Raw genomic sequence first — 26278 nt, forward strand, 5'->3', positions numbered from 1 at the left:
AATGCTCACTCTTATTTCAACATCTAGATATAATCTTCGAAGCGTATCGTCACTTTGGCGGAACGGCTTGGTGTACTTATGACGAGCTCTCCTGCCAAAAGATGGCGGTACACCTGAGTGTCAAGTGGGGGCAAAAGGACGTCGGCCTTTGGCTAAACTTGATGCTCCTACAGAAGCCTCAATTTCCCAAGAATGCAAATCCAAACACCAATGCGTCCTTTCGCAAGGGGTTTTGCTTTGCATTTAATGACAGTCAATGCAAATGGGGAGCACACTGCAAGTATAAGCACGAGTGCTCATTCTGCAGTGGGGCACACCCCGCCTCCAGGTGCTTTAAAAAGGCGGCTCAGTCCTCCCAGAATGCCCCAGTCCTCCCAGAATGCCCCTAATACTAAAGAAGCATTATCCAAGAGCGCTGACGCCAGTGAAGCTGCAAAGTATGCTGCCCTGGCTAAGCAGATACCCCGATCAGCGGATAGCTAAATTATTGTTAAAGGGTTTTCAATTTGGGTTCTTTGTTCCGGAATTTAAAGGTCCAGGCTGTGTATGGGTAGACAATTTAAATTCAGTGCGTACACATCCTACAGTAGTCGCCCAGAAAATTGATAGGGAAATCTCAGAAGGGAGGGTTGAAGGTCCATTTGTTTCCCCCCCTTTTGAAAATTTCCATTTATCTCCCCTGGGCATTGTCCCAAAGAAGGAACCCAATGCTTACCGGCTTATTCACCACCTCTCTTTTCCCCCTGGTGCCTCGTTAAATGACGAAGTTTCTGGGGTAGACGCTGAGTATCTTATTCCTCTTTTGAAGCTGCGGTCCTGCTATTGCGGCACTTTGGTCAAGGGGCTCTCTTGGCCAAGGCGGATGTCAAGGCAGCGTTCAGACTATTGCCGGTATGCACTTCAGGTTTCAATTCACTTGGCTTCCAATTTAATGGGTTTTATTATTTTGACAAAGCTCTCCCCATGGGTTTCTCCCTTTCATGTTTTTATTTTGAGTCTTTTTCTACTTTTTTAAATTGGGTGGTTTCCTTACAGTGTCCAGAGGGTGGGATCCTTAACTACTTAGACAACTTTCTTTTCATTGGTAAGGCTAGGTTCACACTGCGTTTTCAGCATCCGTTTAACGGATCCGTTTTTTTTAACGTCCAGAAAAATAGGGTCAGCAACGTTTTTTGGTCCGTTTTGGTCCGCCCAAAAAAACGGATCCGTTTTTTTTTATAATGGAAGTCAATGGAAAAACGGATGCACACAAATGAATCCGTTTTTTGCAATCCGTTTTTCATGCGTTTTTTGCAAAAAACGGATGCGTTAAACGGATGCTGAAAACGCAGTGTGAACCTAGCCTAAGCGGGATTCACCTGATTGTCAACATTTATTGGATCAGTTTTTTCTTATCTGTGAAAACTTTGGTGTCCCGTTAGCAATGGAAAAAACAGTCTTTCCTTGCACTTCGTTAGAATTCCTGGGGATTCAGATAGATTCTGTTAGAATGTTGTTTAGTTTACCTGTGTCTAAAATTGAGAGAATGTGCTGTCTGATTGGCGGTATGTTACAGAGGCGTAAGGTGTCGTTACACGAGTTACAGTCATTGTTGGGGTTGCTGGTGTTTGCTACCCGAGTTATACCTATGGGTAGGGTTTTTGTTCGTAGACTTTATTCAGCCACGAAAGGTGTAAAATCCCCTCACTCACATGTCCGGTTGTCACCCTTGCATAAAGATGACCTAAGGTTGTGGTTAGATTTCCTAAGGGAATTCAATGGCCATTCTGTGTGGCAAGCTGCATTTGTAGATATGGAGTCCTTAGGGGTATACACAGACGCAGCCGGTTCCCGGGGGTTTGGGGCCTTTTTCAACAAACAATGGTGCGCTCACCCGTGGCACGATTCTTGGGTGTCTAGGGGTTTAGTTAAGAATATAGTTTTGCTCGAGTTATTTCCGGTGTTGGTTTAGTTATTTGGGGTTCTAGTTTTAGGGATAGGAGGATTATCATTCACACAGACAACAGAGGGGTTCTATTCGCTATTAACTGTCTGTCTTCCAGTTCTGATCCTGTTGTTAAACTGCTTAGACACTTAGTACTGCTATGTTTACAATTTAATATATGGCTAAAGTACTGCTATGTTTACAATTTAATATTTAATATATGGCTAAAGGCTGATTTTGTACCTGGTATACATAATAACATTGCCGACGCTTTGTCTCGCGGTCAGTTTTCCAGGTTTCGAGAACTCGTACCCGAGGCAGAAGCTGACGGCCTGGAGTGCCCCCCCACACCTTTGGTATCTAGTCTGGGAGTGATCGCTGGTTATGTATCTAACTCGGTAGCCCCAGGGACATGGTCAGGTTACGTATCAGCCTGGAATCAGTGGTTGTCGTTTTGTTCTGTCAATGCTTCTGATGTCTTAAATGAAGATTTACATGCTGCTCTTGCTTTCATAGCCATTCAGCTGGAGCGAGGTTTCTCGTCCGGCTACATCTCTAAATTAGTTTCAGGCATCTCATTTTTTCAAAGATGGCATAACGTAAAGCCACTGTCTTCATGGTTTCAAGTTAAACAGGCATTGAAAGGTTATAGGAAAAAGGTCAGCCGTCCAGACACCCGACGTCCTATCACATACCAGCTTTTGCAACGCCTGTTTATGGCTTGTTCCAAAGTCTGTGTATCTGATTTTGAAGCCTTACTATTCCAGGTTGCTTTCGCTACCGCCTTCTTTGGTGCCCTTAGGATATCGGAGCTAGCGGCGGCGAACAGGTCTGCAGTTTCACCCCTGTTGTTTTCTGATCTCCGTCTGGGGGATACAGTCCTCTATCTTTCCATTTGCAGATCTAAAACAGATCAGACGGGTCGTGGGTCCGTAATTAAAATAAATGCTGTTTCGGGTTCCCTCTGTTGTCCTGTGTCCCTCTACAAATCTTACTTACTGGTTAGGCCCCGTCTCAGTGGCCCCTTGTTAAGGCATATGGACGGGTCCCCTTTAACTAAATTTCAGTTTAACTCCATCTTAGCCAAATCTTTACTTTTCCTGGGTTTAGCTGATTCTGGTTACACTTCACATTCATTTCGTATCAGTGCAGCTACCGAGGCCGCCCATTCAGGTTAATCTGTAGATCACATAAAATCGCTAGGTAGATGGTCCTCTAACAGATATCGCCTTTATGTCCGTCCTAATTTATGTTTATAATCTTTTTCAGGTCAACGGAAGAAACTGGTCTGGGTATTGGGACACTCCTTTACTAAATGGGCATACAGACGGGCTAAAACACGTAGCTATACTGCTAACCTGGGGTTGGATCCGGGTTCTTTCATAGTTTTATGGAAAGGGGTTGGCCTTAAGCTTTGTCAGCTGTTAGATACCATAACTAAATTGGACTCCGTCTGGTTTCCTCCTGACATCATTGTCCTTCACATTGGGGGCAATGATGTGGGGAGAGTGGGCACGGTAAAGCTACTAACAGAATTCAAACAGGCTTTTATATCTCTGAGACACGCTTTTCCCATGGCGGTACTATGCTTTTCGGAGATGGTGCCTCGCTTATGCTGGGCATCAAAAGATGCTATATTCTTAGACAAAATACGGAAGCGTCTCAATAGAGGTATAATGAAATTTTTACCCCTTTTGCACAGTTGCTCTTATAGGCACTTAGAGCTAGAAGGTTTTGTGGCTGGCCTTTACAGGGGTGATTTTGTCCATCTCTCAGAGATTGGACTTGATATTTTCAATATGGGACTACAGTCCCTTATTGAAAAGGCTGCGGCTTTAGGTGGGGGGCCAGGGCTGCCTTAGGCCGCCCTGCCTGTTGGGTCACCCTGCTTAGGCAGGGGGGACAGGTATTATATTCAATTTATGAATTGATTTTAAGGGTATTTATTGCAATTCAGTTGATTATTGTTCACTTTAAAGTTTATGTATAATTTATTAATATTTATTCAATATGTTAACCATAAATAAAGCCGAGGCCATTTTATTCCAGCTGTTGTCCGTGTTTTCTTTAGGGTAAGGGCTACATGCCCATGCAGAGGTGGCCACATGAGGGGAGAATGCTGAGAGAGACAAAGGTATTCACACTGATGTGAGAGCCTCAAATACTGGAAAACAGATGTTCTGAGGTGTGACCAATAGACAAGTGTCACAGACTCTCACACCAAGGTACTGAACTTAAGCTCCTTCAGCATCATCCCCTCATGTTGTCACCTCTGTATACTACCAGTCTTTAGTCAGTGCAGAGAGACTGCTGGTGTACTGAGGGGCCACATGAGGGGATAATGGTGAAGGAGATAAAGCTAGACACACTTGAGTGATAGTGACGAAAATGCAAAGATTGGTACTCACAGCTGTGACTGACATACATTGTCACAGTCTCACTACAATGTATTTAGTTTTACCTCCTTCAGCATCATCCCCTCATGTTGTCTTCTCTGTATACCACCAGTCTTAGTCAGTGCAGAGAGACTGCTGGGGTACTGAGGGGCCACATGAGGAGATAATGGTGAAGGAGATAAAGCTAGACACACTTGTGTGATAGCAACAAAAACCGACAGACTGGTCCTCGCCGCTGTTATTGATAGACAGTGTCACAGTCTCACACCAATATTTATAGCTTTTCCTCCTTGAGCATCAACCCCTCATGTTGGACCCTCATTATAACACCAGTATTATACAGTGAAGAGAGACAGCTGGTCTACTGAGGGGCCACATGAGGGGATGATGCTGATGGAGGTTAAGCTAGGTACACGGGTGTGAGAGACTCCAATACTGGAAATCATATCTGTGAAAGAAAGACAGTGTCCCCGTCACAACAATGTACATAGATTGACTGCCAACGGCATCATCCCCTCAAGTGGGCTCTTCTTCATAGCACCAGTATTACTCAGTGGAATGAGACTGCTGGTATCCTAAAGAGGACACATGAGGAGGATAATGCTGAAGGAGCTAATCACATGTTCTCTAGTCATGGATGAGGAGTTTGTAAGGCAATCCAACACTGGCTCTCACTCCTGAATGGTATGTGGCCCAACTCCTATTCCAACTCCTCCATGTTATCTTGACTGACTCCAACTCCCAAATACAACTCTGACTCGTGTCTCCTACTCCTGCTCCCTCATAAATGGTCAGTCACATAATAAGAGGATTTATTATCCCTAATGTGCAACATAATACGCGTGCAACCACAGAGTGAATACAGGACTACTGTATATTAAGCCAATTTCACAGTATGTGCAGTGGAAGCACCCTGGCTCTAGTCCCCATGTCCTGTGAAACTTAGAAGTACACAAGATGAAGCTGGTGGTCTTTTCCTGCTGGCTGTTTTATATTTAGCTGAGGCTCCATTCACATGTGTGTGTCAGGTTTTCCTGCCCGAATATCGTGATCCGGAGGACACAAAGTTCGTCAGAAAAGTATCATGATTTCTTGCAAGTAATCTGTATTTACCCTCGAGAAACCTAGACTTAGACAAGTCTAGTGCAGGGGTACTCAACAACTTTTAGTGAAGGTCCACTTACCGGGGTCTTTTGTCGGGTGAAGGTCCGAGCGTAATATAAGTCGAAAACGTGTTTTGTAGCTTATCTCAAATGTTGTAGAACTATCTACATACAGAATTGCTGCTTAGCGGCAAAACTTCAATTTTCTCTCTCTCTTTTAACGGCCCTTTAAAATTAGGTACACCTGGGGTGACTGCATTAGTAGTATATCGCTCACCCTGTAGTATATAGCCCCTCTGTGTGCTCTCCCCCTGTAGTATTTTGCCCCTCCAGTGCACTCTTCCCCTATACTATATAGCCCACCATGTGCTCTCTACCTGTATATAGCCCCCCTGTGCTCACTTCCCCGTGTATATAGCCCCCCTTCGCTCTCTCCCCCAGTATATAGCCCCCCTGTTCTCTCTCTTCCTGTTTATAGCCCATTGTGCTCTTTCCCCCTGTATATAGCCCCACTTGTGCTTTCTCCCCCTCTGTGCTATCTCCCCCTGTATATAGCCCCCCTGTGCGCTCTCCCCCTGTGCTCCCTCCCGTGTATATAGCCTCCCTGTGTGCTCCACCATATAGCATAAAAAGCAAACCACATATACTCACCTAAGTCCTGCGCGTCCTCTACTCTTCCTCCTGTGCCGCACTGCAGCGCTCACTACAGGCCGCTCTCACCGCCAGAACAGGAACGTCACTCTGCGCCAACACTAGAGGGGGAGCCTGGCGTCTAGTGCCCGCTGCCACCACAAGTGGCAATGACAGGGAGGGAGCCGATGGTTTCCTCTCTGTCAGTGCTGCTGCCGCTTGGTATCAATGAGCGCTCGTTATTAGCGCTCTTAGATACTGACTGTGCAGGGAGTCGCCCTGCACACGGGGTCCGGACAGCTGGCCGCCGCAGTCCAGGTTCAGACCGCAGTCTGCCAGTTAAGGACCCCTGGTCTAGTGGTTTGTCTGTCGTAGATTGGAACTATTTTTCCTATATTGCCTATTCACCCTCAATACATCACAACTTCCTAGTTCACCTTTCGTGTACTCTGTCACTGCGTGAACATAGTGAAGCCAGACAGGACCTCCTTTTTGAGGATTGCCAATGTGTCCCCCTCGTGCCATGTTACATCGTCTAATCAGGAACATAACTACAACTTCCTTTTAGGTATGTAGTCCTGCATATTACCACCCAAACGACGATGGGAGATATATTTCTAAGGGGTTAAATTTACACCATAGCAATACATCTCCCATTGTCTTTTGGTGGTAATATGCTGGACTAATGTCACAAAGTAGCCGCAGACTAAGCCAGCGGCACCTGGGGTTCCCAGCCAGTCTCCCATGCTGGTACTTGCCGGGCCTTAAGCCGTGTAGCAGTCTGCGATCTGACGAGGGCAGGCACCTTCAGCTTAGAATGGCCGCTGACTGTCACAAAGTAGTAGCTTGGCAACCAAAATGGCCGCATTTTGCAGAAAAACAACTCCCTTCATTTATTGATAGTTAGACATGATGTGAGTATAAGTTCTGCAATCGAAATGGTCACATCTTGCTACACTACAACTACAATCATGGACTGTCACTGACTCATGATGGAAGTAGTAGTTTGGCAACAACAATGGCCCCTTGTGGAACTTCTACCTCTCCCATCTTGGTTTGAAAGTGAGACATGATCAAAGTAGTAGTTATTCTATCTAAATGTTCACATTTAGCAAAACTGCATCTCTAAACCCGGACTGTCACTAATACATAATGGAAGTAGTAGTTCTGGATCAAGAAGTGGCTTATGTTGAAGTACTACAACTCCCATAATTAACGACAGGTGAGACATGATTTCAGTAATAGTTATGCAACCGGTATGGGCACATCTTGCAATAATACTACTATCAACATGGACTGTCATTGAGACAAGATGGAAGTTATAGTTTTCTAAACATTTTGACACCTGTACAGGTTTCAGGTTGGGTTTTCTTCATCTTTTGCCAAGTGATGCTCCGTGAGGATACAATTTTTTTGTGCAATATGGGGGGATGGGGCAAAGGTCCAGGGGGGTGTTACTGTTGCCACTCAGGTCCACTAGCCTTTATGGTCGCAGGGATCAGGAGTGGGTCGTCACTGAAGTGCTGACTTGGGGGGTGTGAGGAGGTAGGGTTTAGGGGTGGTGGGGTGACAGCTGCTGTGGTAGGTAGTGCAGTTGACGGCCACAAATTTCCTTACGTATGTGCATAATATAGTGACCGCGTTGGCTGGCAGGTTAATTGCTAGGGTACCAGTCCTGAACTCCCAACACCACCATAATGTTCCTCATAACAGTGTCTGTCTTTGTGGCTTCCAACAACAGTTCTATGGGGGAGTCTACATCGGAAATCCACACAAACATAGGACAGATCTAAGAAATACTTAATCCTTTTCCAAATTAGGCTACTATTCTCAACAAATACCAAAGGGTGTCCCTGTCTAAATAAAGTGTAAGGGTCCTGATATCCGTCAGGAGCCCCGGATAGAAAATCCTCAAAATGTTTTCAGACGTGATAAGGGGGCCTCAGAACATATTCAACACAGAACACAAATAAACACTGCTAACACTTGCATATCCCAGTAAAATAGAGCTTACCCACAGTGATACAGAGGGGTACCACACATTACTTTTTATATACACTGTGGGGGCACTCAATACCATACACACACAGCCTGCTGCAGCCGTAGCACTCACACACACACACAGCTTGCTTTAGCCATAAAACAAAAAAATATACACACACACACACAGGCTACTGCTACCATAGTACACACACACTCATACACACAGCCTGCGGCAGCAATAGTGCATACTAACACGCCCTGCTGCAGCCATAGCTCACACACACAGCCTCCTTCAGCCATAGCAATAAATAAAAAAAAAAACACTACCTCTGCACCCACATAGAAATTGAAACAATAATTACAGTAGTGCCTGCACCCCTACTTCTGTCTCTTCTACCACCTGTCGATTACACAAGATACCTCTATATCAAACTGATGCAAAACTACAATCATGCATGAAGAGAACAGCACACACATCCCCCCCCCCCCCCAAAAAAAAAAAAAACCACATTTCACTCTTGACGCTCATAAACAAAATAACACACACTTACCAAGAAGTAGTCCTTAACCAGTACCATCAAATAGGGCCACTGACCTATTTGAATGCTGGCCATAAAAGATAAGTACGACCTACAATTATTATTTTAACATCAGGACTCATTTGTACATGTAGTAAATAAGTTTGTTTCAAGTCAGAGTCGCCACCTTTTGGCCAACCTCAAATGGAAGGTAACGACATCTCAAAATCCTATGTCATCAATAAGTAGCTCCAACTACTTGACTCTAAATAGCCAGTAGCGAGACTTCGGTTATAAAATAGTAATCTGGAAAATAACTAAAGAGACTTGTGTCTTATATACAGCTTCCTGAGTCTTAAAATAATGTACACAGTTCAAGCTACTTTGGAATCATCCCCTTATTAAGCCTCATCAAGGTACCTGCTGTTGTGAGTTCCTCACTACATGAGGCTTGTGGTATCAGGAGGGCTTACATGACAGGGGAATGCTAATGGTTTTTCCTGACACACCCTAGACTGACTATGACAACCAAAGTAGCCTCCATTTAGTAAATTCCAAAATCCCAAAGATATCTACGCTAACCCCAGTGTGCCCAAGTTAACTTCATATGTACTGCAGTTTGCCCAGGTTTGCCCCAATTCTTCATTTATTGTGCTTCAGTCACCTCCTTTCTGCTGCAGTCACCCCTTTGTGTGGCCCAGCTAAACAATTTTTAAACTAGGCCCCATAATCCCCATACTCCTCTGAATCACCATGCACAATATATGTACTTCACCTACGCCACGTCTACCCATACTTACCACACGGTCTACACAAAACACACCCCATTATGCCTGAGTCAAACACTGGCTCCTCCACATACTCTCTGCCCCCCACCAGTCGACTTCTGCCATTCTAAAGTTTCACAGAGTCACACATAGTCTGTACCAACTACCACTGTCACCCACAGTTGTGGCCTAGATAACCCCAATCTAACAGTAGTCTGGCCCACCGTCATTTTTCTATTGTGGCCCAAGCAATCATACTTGCAAACATAAATTATGACTATTCGATTACCTGGACAGCACACTTCACAATTTTGGTCTCTCAGTGTCTGTTAATGTCAACCATAGGGGTAGTGTGGTGATAAGATATTTTTATACACACTATATGCGCCGTACAAATTTATTATACTTTGCAATGTTTGTTATGTATGTGATTCCCACCCTTCCACCTGTTGGCCCACCGTTGTCCCTGGATCCAGAAGAATAGTGCATTAAGCATACTTGACTCGGGCCACAGACCGTCCCCAATCTTATGTCAATTATTTAATCTTCACAAGGGCACCCTAATTGCAGCAGTTGTCTCGCATGCCATCACCGTGTAGCCTCCCTATTGGCTGCTTTGGCACAAGTGGCTGTGCACAGTCAGACTCTGCCAATTGCACCTAAGCAAATGAAGACGCTGCGGAGGAGGACAGGCATTTGGGTCAGCTGCAGCAATTGGGCCAAACCCTTAAATATTACATAGTTGCCATCAGATTGGGGATGGGGGTTGTCACGAGTCACCTCTGTATAATTAACTACACTTCATACACTACATAAAATATTATGTAAACTGTGTGGCTAGCCAGTTATAATAATGGTAATTTGTTTTTCTCACAAATTAGAGGAGCAGACGCCGTTGCAAATATTGGGTACATCCCATACTCCAGGCCCATGACCATGCAGGACTTTTCAACAATCTGTACCATGATTTACAACGGTATGTGTCAGATGTACAGATTCAAAATGTCCCCTTGTTGTTGTCCTTAACCCATAGCTGCACCAGGACGTTATTGAACGTCCTCGTGCCGCTATGGGAACTGCCGCGATCCCGGGTGCCGCATGTAGCCCGGGCTCGCGGCTATTAGCGGGCACGGTCCGATCGCCGTGCCCGCTAATTAAGTACTTAGAAGCAGCTGTCAAAGTTGACAGCTGCTTCTAAATACTTGATAATCTCCATACCTGGTGGTCTAGTGGGGGGATCGCCCCCCTGCGGCGCGATTGCGGGGGGGCGATCCCCGCATCCATCCCGGGCTGGGGTCTGCTCCGTAATGGCGCTGATCCCGGCTCGGCATTCTATTGCTTTTGGCTGCAGCAGCCAAAAGTAATAGAACACCGATCTCATGGATTCATGCAGTATAACTATACTGCATGGATCTCTATGAGAGATCAGAGTGCATATACTAGAAGTCCCCCAGGGGGAATAACCCTAACCCCAGGGGGAATAACCCTACCCCCAGGGGGGCTTCTAGTATATGTGTAAAGTAAAAGAAAAAAGTATTTTTAATAACACAAAATCCCCTCCCCTAATAAAAGTCTGAATCACCCCCCTTTCCCCATTTTATAAATAAAAATAAATAAATAAATTAATAAACAAACATGTTTGCTATCGCCGCGTGCGTAATCGCCCGAACTATTAAGTAATCACATTCCTGATCTCACACGGTAAACGGCGTCAGCGCAAAAAAATCCCAAAGTGCAAAATTGCGCATTTTTGGTCGCATCAAATCCAGAATAATTGTAATAAAAAGCGATCAAAAAGTCGTATATGTGCAATCAAGGTACCGATAGAAAGATCACATCATGGCGCAAAAAATGACACCTGACACAGCCCCATAGACCAAAGGATAAAAGCGCTATAAGCCTGGGAATGGAGCGATTTTAAGGAACGTATATTTTCTTTAAAAGGTTTTAATTTTTTACAAGCCATCAAATCAAATAAAAGTTATACATGTTACATATCGTTGTAATCGTAACAACTTAAGGAACATATATAACGAGTCAGTTTTACCCCAGGGCGAACATAGTAAAAACAACCCCCCCCCAAATAAAAAAAAAACATTTTTTTTTTCAATTTCACCACACATATAATTTTTTTCTGGTTTCCCGGCACATTTTAGGCAAAAATTACATCTGCCATAGCAAAGTACAATTAGTTGCGCAAAAAATAAGGGCTCATTTGGGTCTCTAGGTGGAAAAATGCAGGCGCTATGGCCTTATATACACGAGGAGGGAAAAACGAAAACGCAAAAATAAAAACTGGCTGTGTCCCCTAAGGGTTAAAGGAGAAGTCCGGCGAAAATTATTTTTTTATATGTTATTACTTATGGAAAGTTATATAATTTTCTAATGTACATTAATTATGGGAAATGCTCATATACTGCTATTTCCCTTAATTTAGTGTATCAGGAAGTGTTAGAATTATCTCTGAAGCAGTGACGTCACGACCAACGGTGTAATTCCTATGGAGTGTCCAGCAGGGGGCGCTCTATATATAGAAGTCAATGAGTACCATTGACTTCTATATATAGTGCGCCCCTGCTGGACACTCCATAGGAATTACAGTGTATGTAATGTAATGTAATGTAATGCACTGTACTGTTGTGACTTTATGAATACATTTATGGAATACTTTGGGGAGCAAGTGTCCTTGCTCCCCAAAGTATCCCATAAATGTATTCAATGAATACATTTGCAGGGCACCGAGCAGGGAGGGAGAGAGGTGCCATCTACCTTCCCCCTCCCTGCTCGGTGCTGGGAACATATACAAAGTACTACTCCCCCATTATCTGCAGATAATGGGGGAGTAGTACCTGTGCTATCCCTATCACCGCCCGCGCCGCCGCTCACACAGGGGCTGCTATTCATCGCGCCGCTGATTCCTCGCCGCCCGCGCCGCTCCTAACTACCCGCCCGCTCGCTCGCCCGCCCCGTTCCTGGCCGCCGCTCTCTGCTCATGCCGGCCGCGTCAGCCCACCCCCACCCCGGCAGGGAGCACGGCGCTTCCTGGTGTCCCCGGCCGGGGTGGGGGCGAGCTAAAACGGCCGGCATGAGCAAAGAGCGGCGGCCAGGAACGGGGCGGGCGAGCGAGCGGGCGGGTAGTTAGGAGCGGCGCGGGCGGCGAGGAATCAGCGGCGCGATGAATAGCAGCCCCTGTGTGAGCGGCGGCGCGGGCGGTGATAGGGATAGCACAGGTACTACTCCCCCATTATCTGCAGATAATGGGGGAGTAGTACTTTGTATATGTTCCCAGCACCGAGCAGGGAGGGGGAAGGTAGATGGCACCTCTCTCCCTCCCTGCTCGGTGCCCTGCAAATGTATTCATTGAATACATTTATGGGATACTTTGGGGAGCAAGGACACTTGCTCCCCAAAGTATTCCATAAATGTATTCATAAAGTCACAACAGTACAGTGCATTACATTACATTACATTACATACACTGTAATTCCTATGGAGTGTCCAGCAGGGGCGCACTATATATAGAAGTCAATGGTACTCATTGACTTCTATATATAGAGCGCCCCCTGCTGGACACTCCATAGGAATTACACCGTTGGTCGTGACGTCACTGCTTCAGAGATAATTCTAACACTTCCTGATACACTAAATTAAGGGAAATAGCAGTATATGAGCATTTCCCATAATTAATGTACATTAGAAAATTATATAACTTTCCATAAGTAATAACATATAAAAAAATAATTTTCGCCGGACTTCTCCTTTAAGTTGATAAAAGGGGTTATTAGGTGTGAAAATAAATTGGCCACTTTTCCCCCTGCTGTTGCCTGCTGGTCAATATTGGTTTGCAAATAACCTCCATTTCCTTCTACTTATTCTAGAGACAACAGTAGGGTGAAAGTATACATGTTTTGTAGTGCTACAGAACCCCTTTAATGGAATGTGGTAAATAATATGGGCGAATGCTTACAATGGTTAGAGAATTCATTACTACTTCCGCATACTGCCAAGGATTAGGTTAAACACAAACTATGTACATTTGATATACATCGCTAACATGAATGTATAATTTTGGTGTATGTGTATGATTACACAGAAATGTAACTGGCTTAGTTTTCACCAATTCGCCACGTATCAATCCGTGTAATAGATAATACAATGAGGAGATGAGCACAATAATGCCCTGAGTGATAAATCTCCCCCGTGGTCCCACGGTCTGTACTTTCAGACCCACCTGTCACCAGACAGGTCACTGAGCTAATCGTAGGACGTGGTGGTTCTGGCATGTGATTGGCTAAGCGGCTGTCCACAAACAGGTTGCTCAGACGCTACCGCGCACAGGCCCAGGAAAAATAAAAACCACAAGGATTATTGGATATTGGATGGGTTATGTACATAGTTTAATTATAAGGCTACAAGGATATAGGTCCCTAAGACTTTTTAGTGCTTGTGAAACTATTATTGTGCCCTCAAATAGGCCCCAACAACTAACCACAATCTAGCCAATAGCCACACGTTACCAGGTATTATGGTGTCCCCATTGGCAACATTAATAGCAGCCTAAGATGCATTATTCTCAGCAACACTACGATTGAGTTAGGATGGTTTGCCCCACCCCCAAACACGCCTATACACTAGTGTATAAATGCTTCACCATCAGCAAATTCAAAGCAACCGCCACATTTGCTTGCTGTGTTTACATGTACTTATACTCAACAATAGTCGCAGAAGTGGGTTCCTTGTACAATTTGTATTCACAGCAAGACTTGCTGCCTATACTGCCTCTGTCTACTCAATGTTATACACATGTACATCTGGGACTCATCCTGCTATTAGTCTGTCCGCTGTCCACAACATAACTCCTGACAAGAATGTTAAATGTATATTTCCACGGCACCCTATAGATTTTAGTGCAGTAGGGGAAGGTTTCTGATCTGCTTGGACTATTAATTGGCTTGTTGGTTTGTAAACCGTGGTGTGCTGACTTCTGTAGCTCTAAAAGCAAGGTTGATGATGGACTAAGAGCAGTATTGTGTACTACATCAACGTGCTTTACAGGGTACCCTCCAGACAATCTACCAACAGGATGTGTTTCCAAACAACAAAAGTGTCTCCCATTGAGTAATATGGTGCAGATTAGTAAGCAAGGCTGTCTGCGACTACACAGCACGATACAGAGCAGCCATAAGGCAAATGTGTTTGGAACATTACATACTATGCTGCACGCACAAATATTTTATGCTCACACATTTTTTTGATGTTCCCTTTGTAAAAATTAAAATTTTAAAATTTTGTGGCACATCATGGTTGCCTGCATAACTGCCTTGTACCGGCAACAAACACAAGAGAATTTCCTTTGAAATAATAGCTGAAAATGTTTCACAATGGATGCTCATTGGTTGCTTTATCTAACGTCTATTTAGCATAACATTCTTGAAAGCCTCATGGCCAATTTTGACAATTACTATGTAAGATGTGCTGCATTGTAGGTGCCTCAAGTATTAAAACACAGTCTCAGCCCAACAATTCTAAGTCTATATTGGGCACAAAAAGTTAATGACTGTCCTTACTTCCAACACAAAAAAGGACCCCAATAAAACAACACTGCCTGATAATCATGTTGCAGCACAGATGAGTTTTCAAGGTGACACATGGGCACCTATTGTTGATGTTGGTTGTTCTGAGTTAAGGCCAACAGCCTAAGCATACACAATTAAATCACCACCTTTTAACATTAAACATATTCTTGTTACTAGAGTTAATAAAGTCCGTTGTGGCAAATGTTTTTAAGTAATAAAAAGATGTATCACATTAAAATTTTCTTTAGGTATGAAGATAAATTCCAATCCTTCTGCCGCCTAACTGTGGCCCAATTTGATAATCTGATGCAAATTGTCGCTGTTGATCTGACATTTCAGGATACTCAAATGCGAAAAGCTTTAAGTGCAGAGGAAAGGCTACTCATCCCCTTGCGGTCAGTTTACATGTGCTGTAAATTTAATTTTGTAAATAACATTAATCCTGAACTTATTAATCAGCCATTCACATGTGTAGTTGTTGAGTGTTGGTTAGAAAGTAATTCATATTTGTGACACTCGATTAACACTTGAAAATGGTGGTACACAGTAGATTTTTCTCCACCAATTGTATTTGATGAGTGTGACACTCATAACTTATCTACTTACAACAACATTTTACAATCAATATGGAAAACGATAAGAACCACATGTGGACAATATAATCTTCACTGGCAATTTTCACTTTTACTCTTTATAGCTCTTCACTACAAATTTAAATATCTTTCAATGCTTATTACACACTTCTATTCTAACACTTGAAAACGTATCCGAATACCCTTCAACTTGTCTGCCAGGTGATGGTGGAAGGAGTGAAAAGGCAGGGTTACATTTTGAATTCAGGCTATTAACATTTTTTTACTAGGGATGGTCGGAACCAGCCAAGGTTCGGGTTTGGCTGAACCCGAACGCTCGGCATCGGATTCCCGCTGTCTGACCGCTCCGTGCAGCGGGCGGATACAGTGGGAAGACCGCCTGGAAAACTGGGATACAGCCTATGGCTATGGCTGTATCCCAGTTTTCCAGGCGTTCCTCCCCCTGGATCCGCCCGCTTCACTGAGCGGGAAGACAGCGGGAATTGTTGTGGAGGGTTCCGGTTCGTACTAACCCCATCCGAACCAGGTTCGGACCAGCCCTAATTTTTACCATTTCCAGTATTATAAACACTACCTTTTGCCCGACGCACAGCCCATAGTCTAATTCCATAATACACAGAAAAAACATATCATTTGTCAACTAGTTATGGTAAAATTTAGCTGTATTTTTACAATAACTCCAGTAAAGGACTATAATGAATAACCTGATAAAGTAACAATTACTAATATTTATCCTGCAGCAAACACCAAATCTATTATAAAATATTTTATTTTATGGTGTTATAATAGGGCCCTGAGTCAGGTAGTAGCATACTTTTACAATTTTATCTAATTTCCTCTATTACTACGTTTACAAGGGGCTAAAATAGCACAATATAGGCTTGGAAATTCAGCGTAGCGTTTTCATGCATGTGATGTATGATGTGATTCTTCTATCACTAATTTAAACTAATTTAAGAAATTTCAATAATATTTAAAGTACAACATGTTAGCGGTAGTGAGTACAGATTAATTAGTGTTATGTTAAATTATTTTTTCCCATTTTTTTGTCATGTCTGCTGGACTGCTCCTACTCCCATTGCTTTCATCACCTGCAGTTTTTTAACCACAGGCGAGAGCTATGCATCCCTGCACTTCCAATTCCAAGTTGGTGTCACAACCATCTCTGGAATTGTGAGGTGTACATGCGTCGTCATCTGGCAGAAATTGCAGCCCAGGGTGATGCCGAGCCCAACCGAGGAGACTTGGCGGCAGGTTGCAGCAGGCTTTCGGACTGTTGCCAATTTCCCACACTGTCTAGGTGCAGTCGATGGCAAACATGTCAGGGTGCAACAGCCACCGCACTCAGGATCCAGATATTATAATTATAAAAAAAAAAATTTCTGTGGTCCTGATGGCGGTGGCTGATGCAAACTGCAAATTTGTTGCCATCGACGTTGGTGCTTATGGCAGTACTGGGGATTCTCGGGTGTTGCAAACATCACAGATTGGTCTGCAAATTCTCTGAGCGGGCGATACGCTCCCAGAAGCCGAACATTTGCCTGGCTCCACAGATCCAGTTCTATTTGTGTTGATATCGGATGAGGCATTCCCTTTGCTACCAAACCTGCTGCGCCCATATCCACGGAGGGAACTGGATAATTTTTGGCTGTCCCGGGCACGTAGAGTTGTGGAATGCACCTTCGGAATCATGAGTAGTCAGTGGCGTGTCCTGGGTACTACCATCAAATTGGATGTGAGAACAGTTGACAACATTATCAAGGCTTGCTGTGTTCTCCACAATTATGCTTGTCCTGAAAGAACTGATGAGATCATGGAGAACCACAAGGATTATTGGATATTGGATGGGTAATGTACATAGTTTAATTATAAGGCTACAAGGATATAGGTTCCTAAGACTTTTTAGTGCTTGTGAAACTATTATTGTGCCCTCAAATAGGCACCAACAACTAACCACAATCTAGCCAATAGCCACACGTTACCAGGTATTATGGTGTCCCCATTGGCAACATTAATAACAGCCTAAGATGCATTATTCTCAGCAACACTATTGATTGAGTTAGGATGGTTTGCCCCACCCCCAAACACGCCTATACACTAGTGTATAAATGCTTCACCATCAGCAAATTCAAAGCAACCGCCACATTTGCTTGCTGCATTTACATGTACTTTGCTACCAAACCTGCTGCGCCCATATCCACGGAGGGAACTGGATAATTTTTGGCTGTCCCGGGCACGTAGAGTTGTGGAATGCACCTTCGGAATCATGAGTAGTCAGTGGCGTGTCCTGGGTACTACCATCAAATTGGATGTGAGAACAGTTGACAACATTATCAAGGCTTGCTGTGTTCTCCACAATTATGCTTGTCCTGAAAGAACTGATGAGATAATGGAGAACCAGCAAGCCAATCTTGATAATGTTGTCAACTGGGAATTTCAATCTCCATCCAAATGGGGAGTAGCTATCCGGGATCATTACGCTGACTACTTCATGTCCACCGAAGGTGCCGTGCCCTGGCAATATGCCTGTGTTGGTGATGAGAAGTCGCTTCTGCACCGAGGGGCCTGTGGATCTCTCTGGATTACAACACCAAGAACTATCATGTCAATCCTGTGTGACGTATTAGAGAGACAACATTCATCGCCATCAGCATTTATTAGGGTAAGTAGGATATTAATCATGGTAGCATGTTATGTTAATAAGCATCATCAAATGTTTGATGCACTAAATTTATATAAAAATAAAATATATTATAAAATATACACTCCTTAGAGGGTGATAAAAATATACATCCCAAACCACCATCCCTGGGTGCAGCTGTCCGCCACTCATTACTTCTACTCGATTGATTGTAATGAACCTGCTTTTGAAGCCCAAACCTCGAACATACTACAAACAGTGATCATGTTATAAAGTAAATACTGGGTTCTCTCCTCATTTCAAATTAATTACTGGCTTTGGAGTCAAAAAATATGACATATACATCTGTCTGTAGGCCCTATTCCATGGAACGATTATCGTCCTTATTTGGCCAATATCGGCCGCTACGGAGAATAACCGTCCCGTGGATTAGAGTGCAACTATCAGCCAACATCGTTCATGTCGGCTGATCATTGCAGTCGCTTGTTGTTCAACATGTTGAAAAACAAACAACTGATATAGCAGCGATCTGCTACCGTCGCGCCGTTGAATAGAAGCGTCAGCAGCAGACGCTGCTATATGCTATGTGCTGCCCGGACGATCAGCGATCACCCTGGCAGCCCTCCTAATCTAGGGCATACCCCTAGAAAAATATGGTCTAGTAAACATTTAATAAGACTAATACACTATTATCCATTGAAAGACTCAATCAATGTTAACTGGGTAGTTTGTAGCCATACTGTCTGGGTGAGAACAATTGTGTGACGTATCATTGTTAAAACCTTTTAATAACATATAAATATGGTTGATTTGATCTTAATATTATACCACTTTTTCATTTAAACAGGAGAATATAGCTACTTAGAAGATTATAAGCACTTTGTAAATTGTTTTTGGCCCCAATGTGAACTGAGATTTTGGTTGCATAAAATACCTATGAATTAATCAGCAGGTTAGTAAAGTGTGTGATTTAATGTTTAAGTTATTTGGTAATGTTATATGTGCCTCAATGTAATTATCTCAACTGAAACATAAAACACTCAACACCATTCTCCCCTAGAATCGATTTGAATCTGAAAAAAAACAAAACAAAATGATGAGTACATTATAATTTATAAAATGAAGGCTCCATGTGTGCGATGACTAAATAAATTCTTTACTGATCAGACAACAAACACTATTATCTGCAGAAGATTAGATTCCATAGTAGCATATAGGTAAGTACTGTAATGTTTGCCACAAAAGTTTAGTACACACTGTAATTTGAATCTGGATTGTAACATTGCTGGAATTTCTAACATGTACCACGGAATATCTTATCACAAACTGTTACATATTTTTATGTATTATAAAGTGCAAACACTTGTAGGGCACAAATTAAGTTTATACTAAACAATTTAAGGCCTCTGTTATAATGGAGAATAACGTGGAACAAAAACTAATTATTACACAAAGCCGGGGTTGGATACAAAACTTTTTAATAATAAAAATAGAAACTGAGATGCAACAGTTTTCAAAAGTTGCCTGAATGTGACAGTGAAAATTTGTGTGGCACATAACTTTTGTAAGCCAACATATAATAAACACTGCTTGCTATTTTACATAGGTGAAGTAAAGACATTTCGGTTTACAACATTTACATATAGTACATACCTGTATTTATTGCTTTACTGTAAAGGGTTAGTGCGCCGGTATAGAATTATGCACAGAATAACACACATTGCAAAGTTTACTTTGTAATGTATATTATGTCTGTGAATGGCCCCCTTCCCCGTGTCCCACCAACCCCACCCGTTTTCCACGGAAGTGTGCTGCCTTATACATACCTGTCACGTGTCGACCCCCATATCCGATCGTCAGTCAGTGACGTGTTTTTTGGACAGACGGCAAATAGCTCAAAAAGTTCCAAAGGTTGTCCGCTGTCTGCAGCGTCATCCAATGCTCAGCCGCAATTGGCAGAGCATAACTGTGCTCAGCCAATCGCGGCTGACGCCGCCGCCGCGTTATCACCTGCTATTGGCTGAGCACATTTATGCTTTGCCAATTGCGGCTGAGCATCGGATGACACTGTAGAGGGCGGACAACAATCTGGACTTTTGAACCTGTTCACCATCCATCCAAGGAAGACCTCACTGACTGCAGATTGGAGACGGTGTGGACGCGTTACAGGTATGAATAGCGCACAACACTTCCGGGTACACGGGTGAGGGTGGTGGGACACGGGGAAGAGGGCCATTCACAGACATAACATACATTACTAAGTTGCCACTCTGTACTGAGTGTTATTTTGTGAGAAATTCTTTACTGCCGCACAACCCCTGTAAACAACTACAACTGCTACTAAAAACAAGTAAAACACAATTAAGCCTACACACTTAACCCCTAGATGACCCAGGAGGTAGAGTTACATCATGGAAGTCTGTCACCAGACGACCCTGGATGTAACTGTACGTCCTGGGTGGTTCTCCCGCTATGAAGCGCGCTCCGGAGTGGAGCGCGCTTCATAGGAGGTGGGGGCCGGCTGCAGTGAGAAGCCGGGACCTCACCGGTAATGACACGCTGCAGCGATCGCACTGCCGCGTGTCATTAACACTGTTACTGTTACCATATAGTGTATTACGTAGACACAGGAACCCCCCAAACGTTACCATATTGCATTCTTTTTTACGATTTCATCTATTTATATCTTTGGGATTTGGGATTCCGTCATACATGTTATGGTAAAATGAATGACGCCATTACACAGTACAACTATTGTGCTATAAATTTACATTTTTCTCCCTAATGTATTACAATAGTAGAAAACCTAAAAAGGCTCAAGACACCAAAAGTCTTGCAAACACAGTACTTGACTTTGTAATATGTACATCCATTTTTAATTTGGAAAAGGAAAAAAAAAATAGTGTTTTTAGCTGTAGCCGGCACAGTTAAGCGCCATTTCATTTGAGCACAGCCATCATGTGGTCCCTGAACTTGCCTCGGTAGAGTGCTTGTTGTGTGTTCATATCTCGCTCTGCCAAATATGTGACTAAGGCCGAACTGTGCACTATGTGATTGAGCCAATGCGAAATGTGTGACCGCCACACATACTTAACACCAGAAAATGGTGATGTATTAACTGTTGGCATCCAAGGGATTAACGTCTGTTAGTGTGCTCAAAATATTTGCAATGTGTTGTTGCATACAGCAAGATTTTGTGCCATTATGACTACTGAGGATGGAAACACTGGCCACCGTGATGCTATTTTACAGGATGAGTTAAATAATCAGATCTCCTTACTGTGCTTGTAACCTTATTGTAGATATAGATATGTATAGTAATCCAACTGACATGCAGCTGGATAATATACTCATCTATAAAGCAAACTGTTTGATAAAAAAAAATAGCTATAACAAACCTTAGAACAATTTTAACATTTAAATTAGTTTAACTAAAGGCCTCATTGAGAAATGCCAAACTGGGTGGAATTGTGTTGTGAGACTTTCCATTATGGCATTTAAACATGTCCTATGTTTAACCAACACATATATTTTGCCCATGTGGCAACAATCCCCGGCCGTAATCCTAGCAAAGTAGCTAAAAGTAATTTTGTAAAGGGAAAAGTGGAGTTATACAAAATAGGCTGTTGTTTGCATCAACTTAGCACACCATCCATGTGTTTTTGTTTTTTTTATTAAAATTACAGCATAACACTAAAATATAGGGAAAATTAAATCAATTACATTAACACATAAAAATTAACAGTGTTCCTAATTTTTTGGTGTGCAGCTTCATCAGCTACATGAAGGGGACATACGGTTGACCTTTTGAAATGGCTTGGTGTCAATGCTCTGTACTGTGTATGGAACCTTCCAATGTGGCATCCTCACTGGAGTATAAAAATGTAAAAGGTTTGTGCTATATTTATTGGACAGTTACAACCATTATTAAACAATAGTATGTGTAAAATGGTCGCGAGAAATGTAAGTATTAAAATGGAGAAGGTTTGACTATCTTAGCACTTTAGAAGGCCCATTTGGGAAAAAGGTGGTAATAACTGTAAAAAAAGTTTGCATAATTATATTAAACTTGCACACTTTCATGTGTGACCAAACATTAAAATTTATGCGGAACTCTGGAAGGACAAATATAAAATCCAAGCCAGCCTTAAACATCATATTGCTATAGTCATAGGACGCCCAGAAAGTGTCGCTGGTCAATGTTAAATACACTATATATGATGTTATGTTGTATATACTATTCAACCATGACTACCATGAATGGAATGACAAAGATGGTTTCCAAAATTCCTCAGGTCCATTTACTTACTTAACAGGCCAGCTGTGGAATGGCATGATCCATGCATGGAACATGTGTAGAAATGACTTGTAGTACATTACACCTATGGCTGATTGGAATGGCGCTAGGGTAATAACTAAAATCACCTCCATCGGTGTGATGTTCAAAAGTGCTGGTCTAATATTACAGCATGAATGGTTTATCGAGTTGCTTATTTAAATGAGTAAGAAAATGAAATTAGTTAAGTAACTACTGACTCCTAATAATGAAAATTATGGCAAAAAATTGGGGAAAAGTTGCATTTTGGATTTATATTTGTGGTGTGGTTTTATAAAGGGCGAGACTATTAAAGCCTTTTTAACTATAACTTTATGCCCATCAACGTACTATGTGTATAATTTTTCACAATTACTGTACTGGCATGAAAGTGCATAAAGTGATAAAGAAAATTAAATAGTTTACTATAAAAAATAAAAAAATAAAAAAAATTAAAAAAAAATTCTTCCCTTTAACATTTTACAGATCAGAACACATTCCTGGATTGTTGTTAGGATTTATCTTGATGAACCTTTGCCTTAACGCATTGGTGGGGATTCTGTGTTTTGGTGATGGACTACTTCGCTCCTTGCATGAGAAAAAGTGCTATGGGTAAGAGGACTGGAGGTTGCAGAAGGGGAATTGAGTAGGCTTAGAAAACTTTGCTGTGTTGAAACCATTGACCCCCATGACTGTGGCATCTTCTGTATCTGTAGGCTGTGCTATGTCTTCTACAGCTATTGTCGGACAACTATGTTGAATATTGGGTGAAGAATGATGATAGAAATGGGTTGTGTCAAAGATCGGGCTGGTACGTATTGTGTGAAATATGTTTTTTATTCCCGTTATTACCTCAACATTGTCGGGTATGGGTTGTGAATTACCATAAAACCTCATCAATTCAAATATAGCTGGCACACACACCCATCGTCTACTGGGTGGCATTTCCCTTATGCGTGTAGCAATAGAGGCCCCAAGCTGGTCCCAGTGATCTTCTTTTTCTACTCTTTGAATAAGGTCTAATGTTTCTCTTTCCACAGCGCGTGGCATGCTACTGCGACTAGTGGATGGTGCCCTACGAATTCCAGACCGTGTCAACCTTTGTGAGCTGGAGGAACGTCGGCTCACCGATGACCGATGAGAAGGTGGTAAATCCCCTGCTGAGCCTCAGGAACTGCACATCACGTCCTCCACTTCAGTCTCCGGGGCAGCTATATTTCCCTCAGTTCTGAAATGAGAAAAGTGAAAATGCTATTAATTGTTGACTAATGTGTTTATGATTGAAAGTTGTCATTTAAATAAAAAAAAAAATATATATAAGCTAAACTAGAAGGGGTACTGTGTTTTATTAAAACTCATAGTTAAGTAAAAATTATGTAAATATGTTGGAAACTAGTATTACATATGAGACCAAATAAACTTATACACACATATATACACACACAGAAACGCTGGTACTAAATTTAAGTAATATTCTGATGCAATTTGCTTCTCTAAACGAAGAGAGCTGGGTGGCAATGCTACTCACTATGTCCTAACGGGTGGGTTAAAATCACACTGCCATCCATACCCTCTGTTAGTGCAATAGGCACAGTAGGACATTTACCCATATCATCAGGCTGCTAACCAATATTGTAAAGGCTGATGAAGGTTAAATTTCATTGTAAAGTTAATGATAGAGAAAAAACTAATAATGGGTTTTTATAAATCAAGCATAATAGCTGGCGGCAAGGGTCAAAAGGTAAACCTATTGCTGTATTTGAGTAGAGTGTTTATACATTAAATAATGAGGTGATTGGCCCAGTCAATGTGTGTTAAAAAAATTATTTAGTTGGCAAAAACTTTGTGATTGTATTGCATGTTTTTAAAAGACTAGTGTGTGTTGATAATTGGGAAAAAAAGGCAACTTACTGTCTCAGCTCTCTCCCAGTTCTTAAAAACTGCATTTGCTCAGCATAGACAAATGTTCGTTTATTAGGTGATTTGCCGCTCTTTCCGGGGTCATTCTCATAACGTCTAAACTGATCTAGAACAGAACGCCACCGAAGAAACATTTACTTACAGATCTGCTTTTGCAAGCGTGGGGCCATGGTGTCTATGTCAGGGTAGAGTGTTCTAATAATTTGAGTCCAGGCATCTTGTTTTACGTGACGGTCACTATACCTTGGGTCTGTTATGTCCCAAATGGAAGGGCACCCTTCAACCTGTGTAAAGACACAAACTAGTAAGAGAATCCGTACTGTTGATGTATCACAGTACAATATGCACAGTCACATTTATTTCAGCTAAAACTTTACATAATGTTCATATTTAGCAGTGTCAGTATAGCTAGGAGGCAAGGGCAGGCACACCAGTAGGCAACATGGATAGCATGTATTGGCCAGAAAAAAGGAGCCAAGGGCAGACACAACAGTAGTTAACATGGATGCCATTTAAGGGCCAACAACTTGGAGGCAAGGGCAGACACACCAGTAGTCAATCAACATGGATGCCTGTTAGGTCCAGCAGTAGCCAACATGGAGGAAATGGACAGGATAACGGTGCAATTGGACACCTTGCGGGAGGGTGTTGAGCATAATGAGGGTGAAGGGGTGCGTGTAGGGTGGAAGTCACTCGTGCCAAGGCCCAGTACTCTGGGAATTACAGACCCAGCATGTGTTACAGGTGAAGGAGCAGTTTTTCCCCTTTAGCTTAAGGGAACAGCCTTGGTTACAGTGAGTGGGTTGTTGAGCACTCCTATGCCTTTGCATGCTGGTAGTGGTGACTGCACTGTTGACTCACTACAGTTTGTTGTTCATCTACACTTTCTGGACACTAGCTAAACTGTAGACTTGAATGAATCGTGCCCAGAGAAGGAGAGTTTGAGTATGTGAAGCAGTTGCCGATCTCCTAGCTGTGGCCGTGCGTCTTCCTGCGCCCACCAAATTTCCACTTTTAACCAGTCCTGCGGGTAAACTTGGTCCCCCCTCAGAAACACGGGCTACACTAGCCTTGTCCACCCAGCTCCGGTCAGTCACCTCGTCCTCATCCATTAGCTCATCACTGTCCTCCTCAATTTGAGTTACATCCATGCCTACAACCTCAATGTCTGACGATCGGGTCTCATTGTCAACGTCAGACTCCTCTTCCAACCACTCTTGCAACTCCCCACTCTCCTCTCCCCCAGAATGCGGGAGCTGGTTAGTTTGGCCATCAGGACACATAAAATTCTCTGGTTGCTGTGACTCATTGAAGGGTCCCGAAAATAGTGCCTGAGAGCTTGGTGGTGGATGTGAACCCCTTAATTCCAAGGAGGGGCCCGGATGTGGGGAAGGAGGGTGAACTGCATGGAAAAGTGGGTGGTGGATCAGTTACTACAAACATTATCCACTATCCTTGTGATCAACTGTTCATACAGCTGGGGTTTCAATAGCGGTCTACCTTGACACCGCATACGTTGGCCAAATAAGCTAAGGAGTTGACGTCTGCGGTGTGCCAATGCTACCTCCTCAACAGCTGCAGCTGTGTCACCCTGCCCTGAACCACCGTCTTTCCTAACCACATCACTTGCATCCCCACACCCTTGATCCTTACTTATATATGCTTTCCGTATAAAATACAAAAACAATGAAACATACTTGAAGTACCCACTGGTTTGTGTGGGCAGTATGGTAGTATCTGGTATTGGGCGGACTTATACACACTCAGTGATTAGCCCTTACAATGAGCATTTAAGTTGTATGCAAGATGTAGTAGGAAGCACAGCAATACAGTGTATTTACCATTAGTTTAGGGGTGGGCTGGAGGGTAAATGTGGGTTTTGGTGTAAACTATACACACTCTAAAAAAAACC

The 26278-nt window shown here is 42.8% G+C and overlaps 1 pseudogene; it reads right to left on the reverse strand.

Annotated features, from left to right (window-relative positions):
- Positions 1-6762: 6762 nt before the first annotated feature.
- LOC138794226 (5S ribosomal RNA) lies at positions 6763-6882 on the reverse strand (annotated as a pseudogene).
- Positions 6883-26278: the final 19396 nt, after the last annotated feature.

Source organism: Dendropsophus ebraccatus, chromosome 5, assembly GCF_027789765.1.
Source record: "Dendropsophus ebraccatus isolate aDenEbr1 chromosome 5, aDenEbr1.pat, whole genome shotgun sequence".
Taxonomy (NCBI): domain Eukaryota; kingdom Metazoa; phylum Chordata; class Amphibia; order Anura; family Hylidae; genus Dendropsophus; species Dendropsophus ebraccatus.